At 35.1% G+C, this 16,671-nt stretch overlaps 1 long non-coding RNA gene across 2 annotated transcripts; it reads left to right on the top strand.

Moving 5' to 3' along the window:
- Nucleotides 1–2,723: 2,723 nt before the first annotated feature.
- On the top strand, nucleotides 2,724–5,893 carry LOC122350842. Of its 2 annotated transcripts, none has more exons than XR_006251626.1 (5): nucleotides 2,724–2,835; nucleotides 3,047–3,157; nucleotides 3,453–3,530; nucleotides 3,834–3,899; nucleotides 5,762–5,893. It is a non-coding gene; the product is annotated as an uncharacterized LOC122350842 (long non-coding RNA). The 2 variants fall into 2 exon arrangements; XR_006251627.1 differs by lacking the exon at nucleotides 5,762–5,893 and adding an exon at nucleotides 4,501–4,546.
- Nucleotides 5,894–16,671: the final 10,778 nt, after the last annotated feature.

The following is a 16,671-nucleotide window of genomic DNA, read 5'->3' as shown; positions in this document are numbered from 1 at the left end:
GGGATGCTTAGCGTCGTGGATTGAGAGCAAGCGAATCATTTATGTGCAAAGTGTGAGACCACAAATCAAAGAGATTGACCTTTGCTTTCTACTTTAAACAATGTCAAAACATTGTACTTTTTTCTAATTAAATGTCTGTGATTTCATCTAAATCTTTATTCTAAGGCATCATGACTACCGTGCTTGGCTTGGAAGCGCACCTAAAAGTGAATTTGTCATCTTAAAGTGCCCTTATTACAGGTAATGAAAGGTACATTTTTTGGTTTTGGGAGTCTCCAACAACATGGTTGACATGCATGCAAGGTCAAAAACACTTTAATTGCCTTATAATATGCATTTCTCTTTTTAACCTATTTGCTAAACGACTCCCAAACGGTTAATTCTGCCACATCTCTCCTTTGCATGATGCTAATCTGCAGCGATATCTTGGATCGGGCCCGTCTCGCTTTCATCGTGTCTGTAATACCTGATAAATCTGTATTTGTGAGCGCATGTCAACGTGAAACGGCTCGGATTTCGTTAAAAACTGCTCTTTCGATGATTTAAAGTGCACTCTTTCTTTCGAGAGTCGAGATGTAAATGAAAATGAAAGGTCATTTTCCATAATAGGGGCACTTTAAGAAACTTTTTATTGTGGGCTTATCTGCTTAGATATTTTACTTCCTGTTGAACCAGTTTTGCTCAGTCATGTGGAGGATTTTTTACTTCTTTTACTTCTTTATTAACTCGGTCCAAATCAAGTACTTCCTACTTAGAGCAGTGATGTTTTATATTGCATTTGGCATGCATCTGACTGGTGCGTCTTTGAGCATATATTTAGTACAAGTAAAATACTTAAGTACTGTTAAAATCAGATACTTTTAAGTTGTTTTGGCATTGATGACTTGTACACCTCTGCCTTCACTACTGAGGATCTGCTTCTTTTCAGTCTTGGAAACACATCAGTGCCAGCAACCAGTACTTCAGATGAAGATGTATTTTGTTCTCCAAGACACGAGTGCGGTGCGCATGACACTGTAAAATATAATGGCATCAAATAAACAGCAGTAGGGTGTTCGGTGTTCCACGTGGTGAGTGAAAGTCCATCTGAATAACGGAATGAATATGTTCTTTTTAAACATCACTGATGCTACCAATTTTCATCATTTGCATTCAGTGGTATTTTTAACAACCACAATACACAATCGAGATAATATGAAAACCGACGACAAGACCGCTAAAAAGTTTTTGTTAGTTAGCTGTTTTGTATGTTGACTACTATAAGTGTTAGTATTAAACACCGCAAGTGTTCATTTCAACACTTTAATAAAACCAATAGACAAGAATGTATTTTTTTTATAGATCGTACTTCCAACAATTTAAAAATAAGTTAAAATAAAATAATAATAATAATAATAATAAATGTACTGACTGTAGTAAGCAACATTTTCCACACAGAGAATATTAATAAAAACAAAGACAGAAGAAATTCGGCGGATGGGATGAGAGAAACATCTGATAGTGTGTGTGAGTATTCAAACCACTTAAGTGTTGGCTTAACAACACACAGTATAAGATCCTGCATGATCCTGAAACTAGCGCAGAGTTTCTTACCTTGTCATTTATTACTAACGGTTTGGAATGAAGAATAAATCTAAACACCTTTCTTTCACACCACCTGGAAGGAATTCTATTTGTTCAAAGAAATGCACAGGCAATTCATTTTTCTCTCTTTTCAGGTTCAAATTTTGTGGTGTTGTGTTACTTACTGTAGCCAGCAGAGGGGCGGTTGCACTTTAAATTATGTTTTGCAATCAGATGGAAATAAGCCCAATAGAAGCCTTTTAATAATTAAATGATTTGAATTATTGTGTGTTCACAAAAATCATGCCTTTTTTAACAAAGCTGTATAAAATGTTGAAAAAGCATTTTTTTCTTTGGAAGATTTTTCTAAATATCTTTTTACAATAATATGAAAGACGAACAAAAAAGACAACGAAGAAAGTAGTCAAGCCACAGAGGTGGATCATATGGAGAGAATTCAGCAGCAACAGCTGCAAATATTCATAAAAAGTAAACTCAAAGCACAGTGAATGCTGTTTAATAATTATGTGTCTGTCGTTCCTTTCCAGTAATCGGTGAGAAAGAGGCCATGGCAGCTACAACCGTGTTTCAACTTTCTTTAACACAGAACTGTTCTGTCGGAACCGAGCTCCATGAGCAACAGAACAAACCTACCATCAAGAAAAAGCAAAGATATGAAGCTTCAAACGTTTAAAAGCATCAGTTTTCAAATATGTTAATGTTAATATTGTTTTGAAGTCATGACATGATATTCTAATAAGTGATTGTGTGACAATTAATCTTTATTAATCAAAACTCTGTCAATTTGTGTAAAATGGAATAAAAAGTGTCTGAGTTTTACTGCCTCTGGTGTTCATTTCTTTTGGAAACTGCAGTGATATGTACTTGGCCGTACATATTTCGTGTTTTCACTAAAAGTGCACCGGGTACATTTACGCAGGGTGGAGAAATACATATTAAGTCAAAAGATTAAATTGGTAAAAATACGTTAATTTGGTCATATTACAATATTCTGAAATATTCTAGTTGGTTATTTTACAATGACTTCTAATTTAAATGGATCGTATTTTAGGTTACCTGATTTTACATTCAAACATTTATGTGCTTGAATAGATTTTTTTGTGTTTTGCACTATTAACTTCCTGCTAAACACGAGTACAGTCATGTCATATGTGAGAAGGAAGTTCAGGGTTTTTCTTCTTGTTGTTTACTTTAGTCAAAGTAACACCTCTGTACTCACAACTACGATGAGAACTGTGCCATAAAAGTCAGGTAAGACATTTAATATTAATTTTACAACAACCTCGTATGTAAAATGTTGTGCCAAATGTGAAGACTTATTAGTAAAGGTAACAGTTTTTATGTTTTGACTAACTTTTGCTACCCAGCAGATGAGAAGGCAATGAGAACATAGGGAAGTGATTCCATTTAAATTCGCTTCACGTTTGTTGTACCTTATACAGTGCGCATTGTTTCAAAACAGAAATTGTCGAAGGAGCTCAATCACAAACCTCACGGAGCTGAAGAATGATGGAGAGCGCTGACGTTAAAGTGAAAGTAATTAAGAGACAAAGCAAAGACTATGCTACTAACTGTAAGTCACGCAATAACTGAAAGTATAGGCCTGTGTGTGTATAACAGAGAGGCTTAGTCAAATATTCTCTTGTAGCAGTCCTGTGGCCTGTCTTTCTTCAGCGCTGAGGACGTATCCCTGCCAATAAGAGAAGCCGGTGTTTTAGATGACGCTGATATATTTTATGCACAGCAAAATGTTGAGTAACTTTAATTGTAGACTTTGAGCTTTTCTCTGCGATAAGTGAATATTTCATCTAAACAGGACACTGTACGTCTATTAACTAATATTTTCTCTGTCTCTTTTTCTTTTCTAGTCAATGCCAAACACACGCCGTCGCCAAAAACAGAAGACAGTACGTTAGATGACATAAGATTCAAATGCTGGTGTCATGGTGAATGCCTCTGAATATCTCATGTCCTCTGTGTCACAGAATGAATACGACGGGTTACAAAACTCATATTAAAAACCAAATGACTAGTTTGATTTGCATTCGGTAATATTTTTTAAGTAATCTCTACAATAAGAACGAAAACCAAAAAACTAGGAGTTAAAATAGAAATAGACAATAACTTAAGTCCTTCATTCTTTATTTATAAAACTGATTTGTTGAAAAGGCGTGTTAAAAAAATTGCAGATGAAACATTGTTACAATTCGCCTTCAGTAATATATTTTTAATAAACAATTTTCACACAGAGGTTTTACCAAACCAGAGAGCAGAGAGATGCAGTTCAGGATTGGATGAGACGCCACCTGATAAGTGTGAGTATTCAAATGGGCGTATACTTCACTTAAAGCTGCAGTCCATTATTTATCTATTTATTTTTATTTATTTCGTTAAAAGTGCTGGATCGTTAGCCTTTCATTAGCAGCAGACAGAATAATTAAATGTTTATTTTTGATGGCGGATTGCAATCCAGAAAGGATCATGTGTGCGTAAAACACATGTGAATGAAATTAAATTATATTACATCTTTAAATTACAGATAGCCTGGGATTCTACAAGATTAGTATTTCCATTGTATTTAATGTAAGGCTTTTTTCCACACTTGTAACTTATTTGTTCAGGTGACAGCGTTAACCTTTTAATTTGGGCCATATATTCCAAGACTAATTTTAAAGCGATGTTAAAACTAATGCTTTTGAATGTTAGCATCACGCATATCCAGCTTCATATCTGTGGGTTTCTGAACAGAGATGGCAGCTTTAAACTGAGTATATCGTAAGCTTATTATCATCAGCAACAAAAAGCTGCCAGTGATCCTTGAAACTAAACTTAAACGTTTAGTATTAATCACTTTGTATGCGATTAATCGCTTTTAAATAAAGACGGAAACAGTGATCTGAATGCTTTCCTTCACAGCATCTGGAAGAAACTCTGTGAGCTCCATCCAATCATTTGACTCAGGTACGATTCAAAGAGGTGCACACGCTTTTTATCCATCTCTGAATTTGATGAATAAACAAACATAATCATTTATGAACGCAGTGACCGCCATGAATTGGTTTGTGATTCGGTCAGTTACACAGTTACTGAAATATTCAACAGTTTCTTAATCAATAAACAGCAGCAAAGTGCATTACTCTAAACAGATTAGAAATGATATCCATTTATGAATAAATATCCTGATGTTTTTCTGTACTAATGGTCAGCTAAGCACTGGGGACATGTTGTCATTTATTATTATAGCTCTTGAACATTTTGCCGTGTGATGTTCATGCAGCAGACTGAAAAGGAATATATTGCTATGACAAATATCTAAAAAAGTGCATACAGGCATCTAAAGTGAAACAATATAGTACCCTTTCGTTGTAAAAGAACTGATGTGCTAGTAAAGTATCTGATGTAACTTATTGATTGTTTTTCTTTAATGTATGTTTTGTCTAAGCGTCCAATCATGTGTTTTTGAACAGCTTGTGTATTTTACTGTATAAAATGAAATGCATATTTAATGCATGCCTAAGTTTGACTAAATTATTTTCGGTGTGAAAGTCATTGACTATAGTGTAAAATAATAAACACTATAAATTAACTTGCTTGTGGGACTGGTTTGAACGGCTTCGGGTAGATAAAGGTCAAATCCACGTACTCCATTATTCAGAACGAAAAGTTTTACGTGATTTGCAGGGAAGTGAGTCAAAAGTGAAGTCAGCGGGGAAATACGTGACACAAAAACAAATCGTGTTTATCATCAAGGTTACGACAGCAGCTGTTCTTATAGATTTGAGAAGATTTTACACGATCTTCAAATCGTCTTTGTCACAGAAAAAATATGTTTTCTTCATCACTTAGATGTCATCGTATTCATGTAAAGGGGTGACAATAGAAATGTATTACTTGTTTTGAACAATCTCTTCATAACTCTTTATAATATCTCTTTATAAGTGACATTGTACAGTCAGTCATTATCATCAAATACATGAAGTACTTGCACCGAAAAGACTGATTTAGTTTGAAATGGTTAAATTATAATGTAAAAATCCACAAATAGTCCATTGCAATGGACCATACAACCAAGAAATAAAACTAAATTCATTATTTTTATAGTATAGTAACATGCAGCTAATTGTATTTTTATTCATTCTTTACTGATTTTACAGATTTTTTTTTTTATTTTTTGCAGTGCAGTGAAGTTTCAGTCAACAAACTTGGAATGGGTGAAATCAAACTTTTAAATATGTGATATGGGTAATGGGTATGTGATATTTCAAAATAACGTTTATTTTTTAGAAAAAGAAAAACTAATAATAATTCCACTTAAAGGAAAATCAAAAATGTCACATGAGCCTGAAATCAAAAACCTATATTTTGTATTGATATCATTCGATATTGATATAGTGTACTGTTTGTCATCTTTTTACATTCTGCAAGAGACTCCTCTTTTCATGAATAATGCAAGACAAACAAATTTGTTTGCTTTTCATCAGTCATGAGGAAAAAAAAAAGTCCCTCGCAGAATATTGAGTAGATTAGCATTGGCTCTACATGGGCACATTCACTGCAGTGCTCATACAGTATAAGTAGATATATTCTACTGAGCTTTTTGTTTGGCACTGCCTGTTTTCTGTCGGTCTAGTTTTGGTCCAATGAGGGGATGCACTGTCATAAGAGAAATAAGTTTGTTGTTGCATTATTTTTCATTTCCTTTTAGCTTGTTGCCTGACTCAAAGTGAGTCAAAGCACTTGTTTTATTAGAGCGAGCAGAATTGTGCGTTAAAAGCCAGGTAAGATATTTTATGTTACCTATTTAAATACAAAAATCTTCCATATGTAATATTATTAGCATTATATTATTCCATTAATGAATTCCTGTTTAACTCTAAAATGTTGGATGAGCAATACACTTCCATAAAGGAAGCTTCTGACACCATTAAAAACTGACTTGGATGCATGTTGGTTGTGCATAAAGTGCACAGTGTTGCTTGTGAGCAGTTGTTCAGAGTTCAGTATAGTTATCTGCCAGAAATGCAGCCGTTTCTTACAGTATTACTTAAACATAAAACTACCTACTTAAACTACCGCAATGCTAAATTTGTTGCGGTTTTTGCACTTTGGCAGTCTGAAACATTTGAATTGTGCGAAATAAAACAGGACATCACAATGGTCTTGTTTTAAATACAATATATTCCCCTTTAAACATTTCATGAATTATATGGAACAGTTCATATAAATATGCATTATGAACACAAAGTACCAAAAAGCTGGATAAAGTGAAATATCGAATTAAATACTATGTATGAAATATATCATTTGCAAAAGATCAAGAAGGTCTTTTCTAAGAACAAGAATTTCAATTTTCAAGAAATTCAAATTTTCAATTTCAACAGAAAGAGCTGGTTCACAGGAGTCCTGTTATGGAAAAAAAGACCAGACAGAGCAAAGACTCTCTTATAGACTGTGAGTCAATCTATACATACAAGTAAACCTGTCCATATTTACACCAATAATATACAAAATCTATTTCATTGTTCTTGTGTCTCTTCTCTTTCTAGTCAATGATGATGACAACAAATCAGTGTCACTTAAAGATGCCAGCTTGTCAGAGGACTCTGGTATGACACTGGAGAATTAAATAACATTATATAAGCAATTAGTAATTGTAAGCTCAGTGCTGGCTTTAAGTGGAAAATTTGAAAATTATGACACAATGACTAATAATTAATTAATAATGAATTAAGTAATAATTAATTGTATAAAGACAATATGAATGAAAACCAAAAACAGGTGAAAAGCAGTGCAGGAGGGAATGAGAGAACATCCCTTAAAGAGTATAATTCATGATTAATAACTTTAAGCATGAATGATTAAATATTGCTTTTTGGTTTGTTATTTGAAACTGTAAACGAAAAGGGGTGAAAAAGTTCAATGGAAAGGCTTTCCTTCACAGCGCTTGGAAGGAAGAACTCTGTCAGCTCTGTCCATTCATATGACTCAGGCTGTTCGGTTTTCAATGAAAATGATGTTTCAGCTTTAAACGCGGCCAGCAGCATGGACTCAAGCCACCCTAAAATTTAACGGACCGCTCCAGGTGACGCTCCAAGTATCTGAACCGAATGGTTCATGATTCATGACTCTCACACAGGATCAGCAGAACAGCTTTCGTGTACAGCAATAGATTTCTGAAAAACCAGGAACATTTCTAGTCCAACGGTCAAACAATTTAATCCAGTAAACCAAAAACAAACAACAAAAACATCTTGTTGATTAATCAGCCCTTTTATAATTTCTTTAATCCAGATCATGCTGCATATCAAATACCCTATTAAATATATGTATATATATATATATATATATATATATATATATATATATATATATATATATATATATATATGTGTGTGTGTGTGTGTGTGTGAGAGTGTATGCAGTACTAATAAGATGCAGTACTTTCAACAAATACAAAATCCACTTTCATATATAAGATATTAATAAACTTCAATGTCTTTTTAAAGACCGTCTCAATATTATTGGCATCTAATTATGCATCACGGATAATAAGGGTTACACAAAGAGACCGATGTCACAGCAAATCATAACAGCTTGTAGTTTCCATTGATTGTATGGGTATTCAATTTCAGTGAGCCAGAGAAGATGAAGTTGATCGTTTGTGTTATGAATCAAACATGAAGTATTTGCAGTGGCCAGCAGAGAGGGCTGTTTCACTTGAAGTCAAGATTTAAACATCCATTTTAGCTACACTGGAAAACATGTTGTGCGAGGTTTACTTTACCTGCTAGTAAATTAAGCTAATAACTACAAATGGCAAATAAGTAAATTAGATTTATTTTATGTACAGCCGTTTAATTTTTAGCAGTGTATGCATGAGGCCAGGCACACAGGCACAAAAAAGGCAACTATGGCGTTACAATAATCCAAATAAAATGCACATTTTATTTAAAATACAGATTGTTTTTAGTCCCACTTTATATTAAGTGGTACATTGTACTTACATTGTATACAAAATGTAGCATTGCAGTTTATCAAATTCTAAAGCAATAGAAAAGACAGTATTGTTATATAGGGTATTACATTTTTATCATTTTGAATACAGACGGCAAAAACATTTGATGAATGGTTTGCTTCTGTTATTCTGTCATTTCATCTAAAAATGTGTGAGATTTAGTCAGTTAAAACTATTTTTGAGGTTTATTGATCTAATTTTGAGTCTCTGGAAAATAATGATGAGTGAAACCGTATTATGTTGAATATCAAAGTTTATTTGTTAATGGGGGATTTGCGGACAGATGAATGTTTCTATGTTTGTGGACACACAAAAGGACTCAAGTGGCATGCTTTTCATACAAAACTATGGTCAAGGTGATCTGGGAAGAAAAAGTGACTTTGAACGTGGCATGGTTTGTTGGTGCCAGGTGTACCTCAGACGCTGCTGATCTACTGGGATTTCTATCTCAAGGGTTTAGAGAAAAGCAAATGTAGCTTCTCTGATTTCAAATTAATTCACAGTTTTAAATGTCCTCTGAGCTAATTGTATGTATTGTTGATTAAATCAGCCGTTGCTCGAGCTCCTTCACACACACGCGCACACACACACTTCCCTCCTCTGCCATAATTAAATCTCTGAATGCTCCCATTCTCCAGGGGTCCCTCGCTGCTTGAGGTGGGCTAAAAATAATCCTGGTCATTCAAGTCTAGACTTAACTCCATCCCTCATGAGCGCACACGAGCTACACGTTTTTCGAAACCTCTGTTACCATCCCTATGAGTCTTATCTATTATTGTCCGTTTTTTTAAGTCACATTCTCAAAAAGTGACTCTCCCTTTAGCTCACTCTGTTACTAAGCTTCTGTGATATTGCTACTTAGCAACAGTCTCCAAGACAACAAATTCAGCCCTCTCCTCCTCATCTTGTTCTCTCTTTTTCTTCATTATTACAGCTATAAATGGTTCATCAACCCCAACCTTCTAACTGTGTCGTGAAGTAAAAAGTTTGCAGTATTGCCTCGAACTGATAAAGTAACCTGCAATGTATGAGGTCTGTTTTCTTTGCATTACGTCTATGGAGAGAAAGCAAATCAGCCATCAAGTGTGAGGAATGCAAATTATGGCAGTGAAAAGTCAGCTATTTTTAAATGCGTCTAAAATTAGACCTGCAGCCCTCCGTAAAAACAAACGGCATCATTGCGCACCTGCGCGTCATTGGGTTTTATATGTTATAATGGTAGTTTGGTCGGATTACATTAGTTACTTCATCATAATAATGACGCACGTGATTGGATTTATCATATTTAAGCGATTAGAGAGCTGTTCTTCTGATTGGTCATTTAATTTTTCTTGACAAAACAATGTTGCACTGAATACTCATGGATGTAACAGTCTCAACACCTGATGTAACACAGGCCGATCTGTCACCGTCATGAATGTTGTCTCCATCTGGACAAGCTCTTTTCAAAATGAGAAAGAGAGAGGCATCTGCCAGAAATAAAGGCCACTGCAATGTACTCATTGTCCTGAATCTATTGATTAATGGAAAGCAATTAGCAAATAAAGAAAACGAATATAAAATGACCCGCACCCCTTCATTACTGTTTTATTATCTTCTAATACAGGGAGATGGTATGACACCTTTTTTTTTTTTTTTTTACAAATTCAAACAAATAATATCATTTTGTGCCTCTTAATGTGTCAGATGAAGACCAGTCTCATTGATAAGCAAAACTGCAAAGATTATATTTAGATTTTTAGAGAATGAAGGTTGTATTAAATTGGTCAAAAGTTAGTTATTACACTTTTATAATGTTATAAAACATTCCTATTTCTATTTTCTATCAATTCTGTGCTTTTCTATTCAATAAAAAGTCCAAAAACCTGTAAGTGACTTGAGCTCAGTTGATGAAACTCATCATATCACAATGATTTCTGGATCAAGTAAGAGTTAAGACTAGAGGAATTTTTCCTCCCGCATGTTTCCATGCCCATATTTGGTTTTCCTGTTTCAGTTTAATCATTACTTCCAGCTGTGTTTAATTTGATTCCAGGTGTGCCCCTTCAGCTCCTCCTTATCTTTAGTTTAAAAGCCTGTCGGTTCAGCTCTTGGTCTACCGTTATCTTTGATGTGTGTAAGCTCCACAGTTACTGGTTTTGGTTGTTAAATGTTCTCCACTGCGTTCCTGCCTGATACACTGTGACAGAAGCTTAAAATACAGCTTTGCTTCGCAGGAAAAAAATGCATGTAAATTACATTTAAAAGCAAACACTTTAAGACATTTTAAATTGTGAACTCAGCCTTTTCGAGCTTAAAAGACTTCTTTAAAAGATCATGCAAAATCTCACGACCTTAAGATTTTGAATGAAAGTGCATATTGAGCTCATTTGCTAGTGTGTTTTTAATATGGCCTACTTTTTAATATATTATTTGCTGGACTAACTTGGGGTTATTTTCCATGAGAACCTTGAGTTCTGGCTTCTTACCTCATGCGTCGGAAGTCGGTTATTTAAGCTCTAATTTACATTTTTAATAATTTCGTATATATCCGATTTACAGAGCTTCGAAATAATGCCCGCTATCCACCAGCATTACCAAGCTTGGAAGAGCCAGGATAATTGTTTAAAAACTTGTGTTCGTCTGAAACAAGAAAGTCATATACACCCAGGATGGCTTGGGGGTGAGTATAGTTTGGGTAAACTGTTTCTTTAAATACCAGAGTTTTAAATTTTGTGTGACGTGTCCCTTTAAATCCCTTTTTTTTTTTTTAAATGGAAGCATCCACAAGATTAGCAATATAATCAGGGGATATTTTTAGAAATGATGATTTCAACTTGTTACCATGAGGATCGCCGTGAGAATTGTGCTCACAGCTCCTGAGGCGCTGAGGCTGCCCAGAGAAAAAGTTTAATTGGTAATGTTGCTCAGACAGTAGCAAGAGCGCACGAGTCTGCGAGAGAAGAGAGATGGAAAAAACTAATGCTCATTCAGTCGGTCCGCTGGACTCATTAAACACGGTGTAAAGGGCAGCGAGACAGCATGGTGTAGGACAGACACAGCTGCACGGACTAGCACTCTGTTAACATCGTACAGTGCCTCATGGCTAAATGCATCATTGCATGTTTTGAGGAACTGCATTTCTGGTCCAATCCTACTAGATCGGCTGTACATTTGAGTTAAATGATGATTGTGTATGAACAAGATTCTATTTTGATATTCCCTTTTAAATATTACGCTGTAATTCTCAAAATATTCGCTTTATAGTGTCTGTATTTGAGATTTGCTTTGCACCAAACCAAGTGATATTACACTTATTGGGGAAAATACACTTGTAATATCTAATAAAGGGGAAATGAAATGTTTCTGGTAAAGAAGCGTATAAACTGAACGACCTATCCAATCGGTTGCATGCTAAAGCGCCCAACACAGAAAATAACAGATAGGCAAGTTTGATGTTGCCCCACAAAGTCTTGTTTTTTTCTTTAAAATAGTTTTTAAAGCCTTGAAGGTGCAGGAGTCTCACTTTGAATATTTTAAGATCAATAAAACATCGAAACCTGGATGAGGCGGATGGATGTAGCTTGAGGAATTGCCGTCAGAAATCATCAGCAGGAGTCTATATGATGTTTTGATCGTACACTATGGGAAAACTGCGTGTCTGATCTGCTAGAAAAGATCAAGTAACCTGAGTGAAAACAGACTGAAGCTCTGTGCTGAGTTTTAGACAAGGTTGATGTAATAACTGAACACTAATCCAATGCAAATGCAGGTTTTGGATAGCACGGGTAAATAGAGACAGGACATGCGTGAAGAGGAGGGAACGTGTGAAGCGCACTTAAAGAACTGCACGGTATATCAGAGCTCTACCCACAAGGCCATGGCTCTGACAGTTTTCGCCGTTTTCACTCACTAGCCGTTTTATCAAAACCAATTTATCATAGCAATGGTAAGAACAGCCTTTCTTAACCCAAGGTTAATTGGTCCGCTCAAGATCACAGTGGTGATAGGGGTTCTCTTGGGTTCACAGGTCAGCAGTTTCTGACGTTCTGCATGAATTTTATCGCGTGGGTTCTCATGAAGTTAACAGCGTCTCTGCTACCACTGCAATTTCCTTTATCTATAACAGCGCCACAATCCATCTAGACTCACCAAAGCCACAAAATGTAGCTGTAATCTCCTTGCTCTTCTTTATGAGCACACTGCAAAGCCTTTCTGGTTTTGTACACTAGTACCAAGTTCAATGTAAAATAAAACAGGAGTTAAAAAAAACTGTCATTTAATATGAAATATCAAATATAAACTATATATATAGTTTTTTTGTTTTTGTTTTTTTGTCTTTTGAATTTTTACACTACGTCTGTGCAATATTAAGAGAGAAATAATCATTACATGTAAGTAAACATAACCAGTGCATAACAGAGTTCACAGCGATTAACTCAACTTCAGGCATTAATGGCATATCAAACTCAACAGTAACATTTTATTTGCATATGAATTTACTGCCGAAGTGCATGTTTAACAAAAATGGGTGCACACTTTAGGCATTATTACTTGATATTTGCACATATTAATACTGTTTTTACCCTAAAGTGCACGGTTTGCAGGAGAGGTCTATCCTGAGCTTTAGTAAAAGTTTGGAAACGGCCTAAAAAGTAGCGCTTTTAACTATACAGGCATGAATTTGTGATAATTTCGCACTGATAAGGGACGGCACAGACTATGAAAACACATTTTATTACATAAACAGTACATAGAAAATACCTTTTTTAAAAAAACTAAAATTTGCGGTTCATCAAAATATCCACCATTAGCAGCTATTACAGCTCTGCATAATCTGGACATCCGAGCTGTCGGTTTATTCAAACATCGACTTGATATATTATTCCAAGCCTCCTGAAGCGCTGCCCAAAGATGATTCACACTGTTTGGACACTTCTTACGACATCACGGTCCAGTTCCTCCCACAGTAGCTCAACTTTGACACGTATATATTGCCGTTATTATGCAATCAAAATGAAAATGATCATTGCTGGTCTTCAACGATCATGTCAAGTTATTTTAATGTACGGTATTTGCACAAAAACAAGGATTTATGTCGATATCGTCCAAAACCACACTTTACCTGGTTTGATTCCAAACGTTTGGAGGGCAACAGTTTTGTTGACAGGCCAAATTCTGCTAGCACCTGCAATGCTACTCCTACTTCACTGTCGTTTGCTGTATTTTTCTGTTTATTTCGACGTGTGTTTGTTTGTGTGTGATGGAGACGGAGACAGAGAGACCGAATGATTAATTGCTGTAGAAACCCCACAGTCTCTGCTGCAATTTGGCAAATTGTAATTACAACGTTCTGGTTTTAGAAGCCTATAAAGATGTTTCCAGTTGTCCTACACTTAGGTGTTATATAGCTCCCATCTTATGTAACATCAGAATATGACTCTGGCATGTTAGACTATGACAGAGATTACTGGGTTGTGACATTTTGCATTAGTCATGCATTTCAGCTCAAAACATTTCTGAAAATATGCTGCTGGTGATTGGATGGATAACTGGATGTGTGACAGAAAAACGTTTTTCTCTCCAGCCAGAATTAATTTCAAAATATGCTAAATAGAAGTTGAACAGGGTGCAGCTTAAGGAAATGTATATTTTAAAACGAGAATTGCATAATATATATTATAAAATATATCTTTACGTGAGATTTTGTTGAAATTAAGTTGTAAATGGAGCATATACATACAAATGACATCGTGGACAGTATTTGAATACCCAACAATTACACTTTAAAGGGTCCATCACAGTATTATTTACTTGGCAGTTTTCATCCAAAATATCTTAAACTGTGTTCTGAAGACAAACAAAGGTTTCACGGGTTTGGAACGACATGGGGTAGGCGATTAATGACAACATCTTCATTTTGAGGTGGAGTAACCCTTTAATGAAATCACTTTATAAATAGCCATTGACGTGTAGGTGGTTCCATCATCTATAACAGCTTTTGCAAAGGTTTTCCACGAAACTTTATGTTTCTGTGAGAGTTTTCCATCCGGTAGAGCGTCTGTGAGGTCAAGCACTGATGTTGGACAAGAATTCCTGACTCCAGCTCATCCCAAACTTGTTCAGTGGGGCTGAGGTCAGGGCTCTGCGCGGTCTAGTGAAGTTACTCCACACCAAACTCACCCAACCATGTCTTCAGCCTCCTGAGACGCTGAGTCCTCTGTAGAGGGCGTTATATTTCAGTGAATTTCTCTGAGACTCTACATGTGTCATGATTCTGGTCCACTGAACGCCCACTCGCTCGACACCAGATCTCCCCTCCCCTCCACATTGACTCTTGCGCCGCACCACCATTGTATTTCACTCTGGACTTCAGTTCCCATCACCCACTGCACTGACGACACACACACACACACACCTGATTCCACTAATCTCTCACTCACCTGATCATACAGCTGCAAGTCTCAGGCTACTTAAGCAAAGAACATTCTATCGATCACTGCCGAGTATTGTCTTCATGTATTGATCTCCTAGTAATAGCACTCTCGGAGCCTTTTCCCTGTTTGAGTTTTTAGTCTCTAGTCTTAGTCCTGTCTAGTTATACATCCTGATTTCCTGGTTCTTGCCCATGTATTTTCAAATTTACCCTTTTGCCTGTAGTCTCGGCCTCTGTTTATATCTTGTTCGGATTATTGCTTGTGTCTCTGGATTAACCCTTTCATCTAGCCCTCTGGATTAAGTTTGCTGATCGACGACCTACACATGCTCTCGGAATACTCTTGTGTCTTGTCCTCAACAGATCTGATAACTGATGTTTTGTTTCAGTGTTTGATTATATTTGTGAATAAAAGCTTGCACTTGGATCTGTATGCCTCACGTCTCGCCAGCTCCGTTGCATTATGCCACAGTTTAAAGTCTAGATTTCCTATGCAGAGCACATTCTGGGCTTTTTAGAGATACCAAATTTCACCATGACCACTTTTTCCTCTCCTAAGTCTTCAAACATCACTGACATTCATTTAGTGATCAAATATGGCACTATTTTTTAATTATCATTAAATCAAAACATTTAAACTGGTTGTCATAAAACAACCTTTCAGGAAAATGTTAAGGGGTTTCAAATTGAAATATGACTTTCTGTTGTGAAACAAGATGTTAATTTCATACATGTCCACTGTAGAGGACACTGGACTAAAAGCATATGTGTTATGCATTTTGGGTTTGGAAAAAAAAAAATAGGAAAAGAAATTATATTGCAATATTCTATGAGATATTAGATTATTATGAAAATCTTGACAATTATTACTCCTATTATAACATTTTTTCATCCCTAGTGAACATTAATTAGATACATTGTTTAGATACATTGTTTATAATAGGAAAACATTCACTCTTAAAAATAAAGGTGCTTCATGATGACATACAAGAACCTTTTGGTCTAAATTGTTCCTTTCGGTTTCACAAAATGTTCTTAATGGCAAAATAAGGTTCTCGAGATTTTAAAAAGAGATGGCTATTTAAAGAACATTTGACTGGTTATTTGTGGAACAAAAAAAGGTTGTTTTTTGGCAACGCTGTGAAGAACATTTAAGCAACTTTATTTTTAAGAGTGTTGTTATAACTGTTTTATGCACAAACTGTATGAAGTTAAAAAGTATATATATATATATATATATATATATATATATATATATATATATATATATATATATATATATGTAATATATTATTATTTTTCTATTAAACTCTTATTACATAGTCGAGAATCAATTTTTATACAAAGTTTGGTATAAAAATATACCGAAACCGAAAAATGATTGATGGTTAAAAAAACAGCAACAAAAACAATTTTTTTTGTATGCATGTTCATTCACATAAAAATTATCTTAAATATATCTGAAATATATGGAGGACAAAATATATTTTAAAATGATTTAAAAATCTATATTTGTAACATTTGAAGTACTTTCCATAATAGACAACAATGGACAAGAAGCAGGGTTTTTTTTAGATATGTTTTAAAATATACTTATATATACTATAGTTAAAGCAATAGTACCTTTTAAGTTGTCGTGACTTATTGGTCCATTTTT

Source organism: Puntigrus tetrazona, chromosome 8, assembly GCF_018831695.1.
Source record: "Puntigrus tetrazona isolate hp1 chromosome 8, ASM1883169v1, whole genome shotgun sequence".
In the NCBI taxonomy this organism is placed as follows: domain Eukaryota; kingdom Metazoa; phylum Chordata; class Actinopteri; order Cypriniformes; family Cyprinidae; genus Puntigrus; species Puntigrus tetrazona.
Note: the sequence above shows the minus strand (reverse complement) of the source record. Positions and strands in the feature narration are given on the sequence as shown.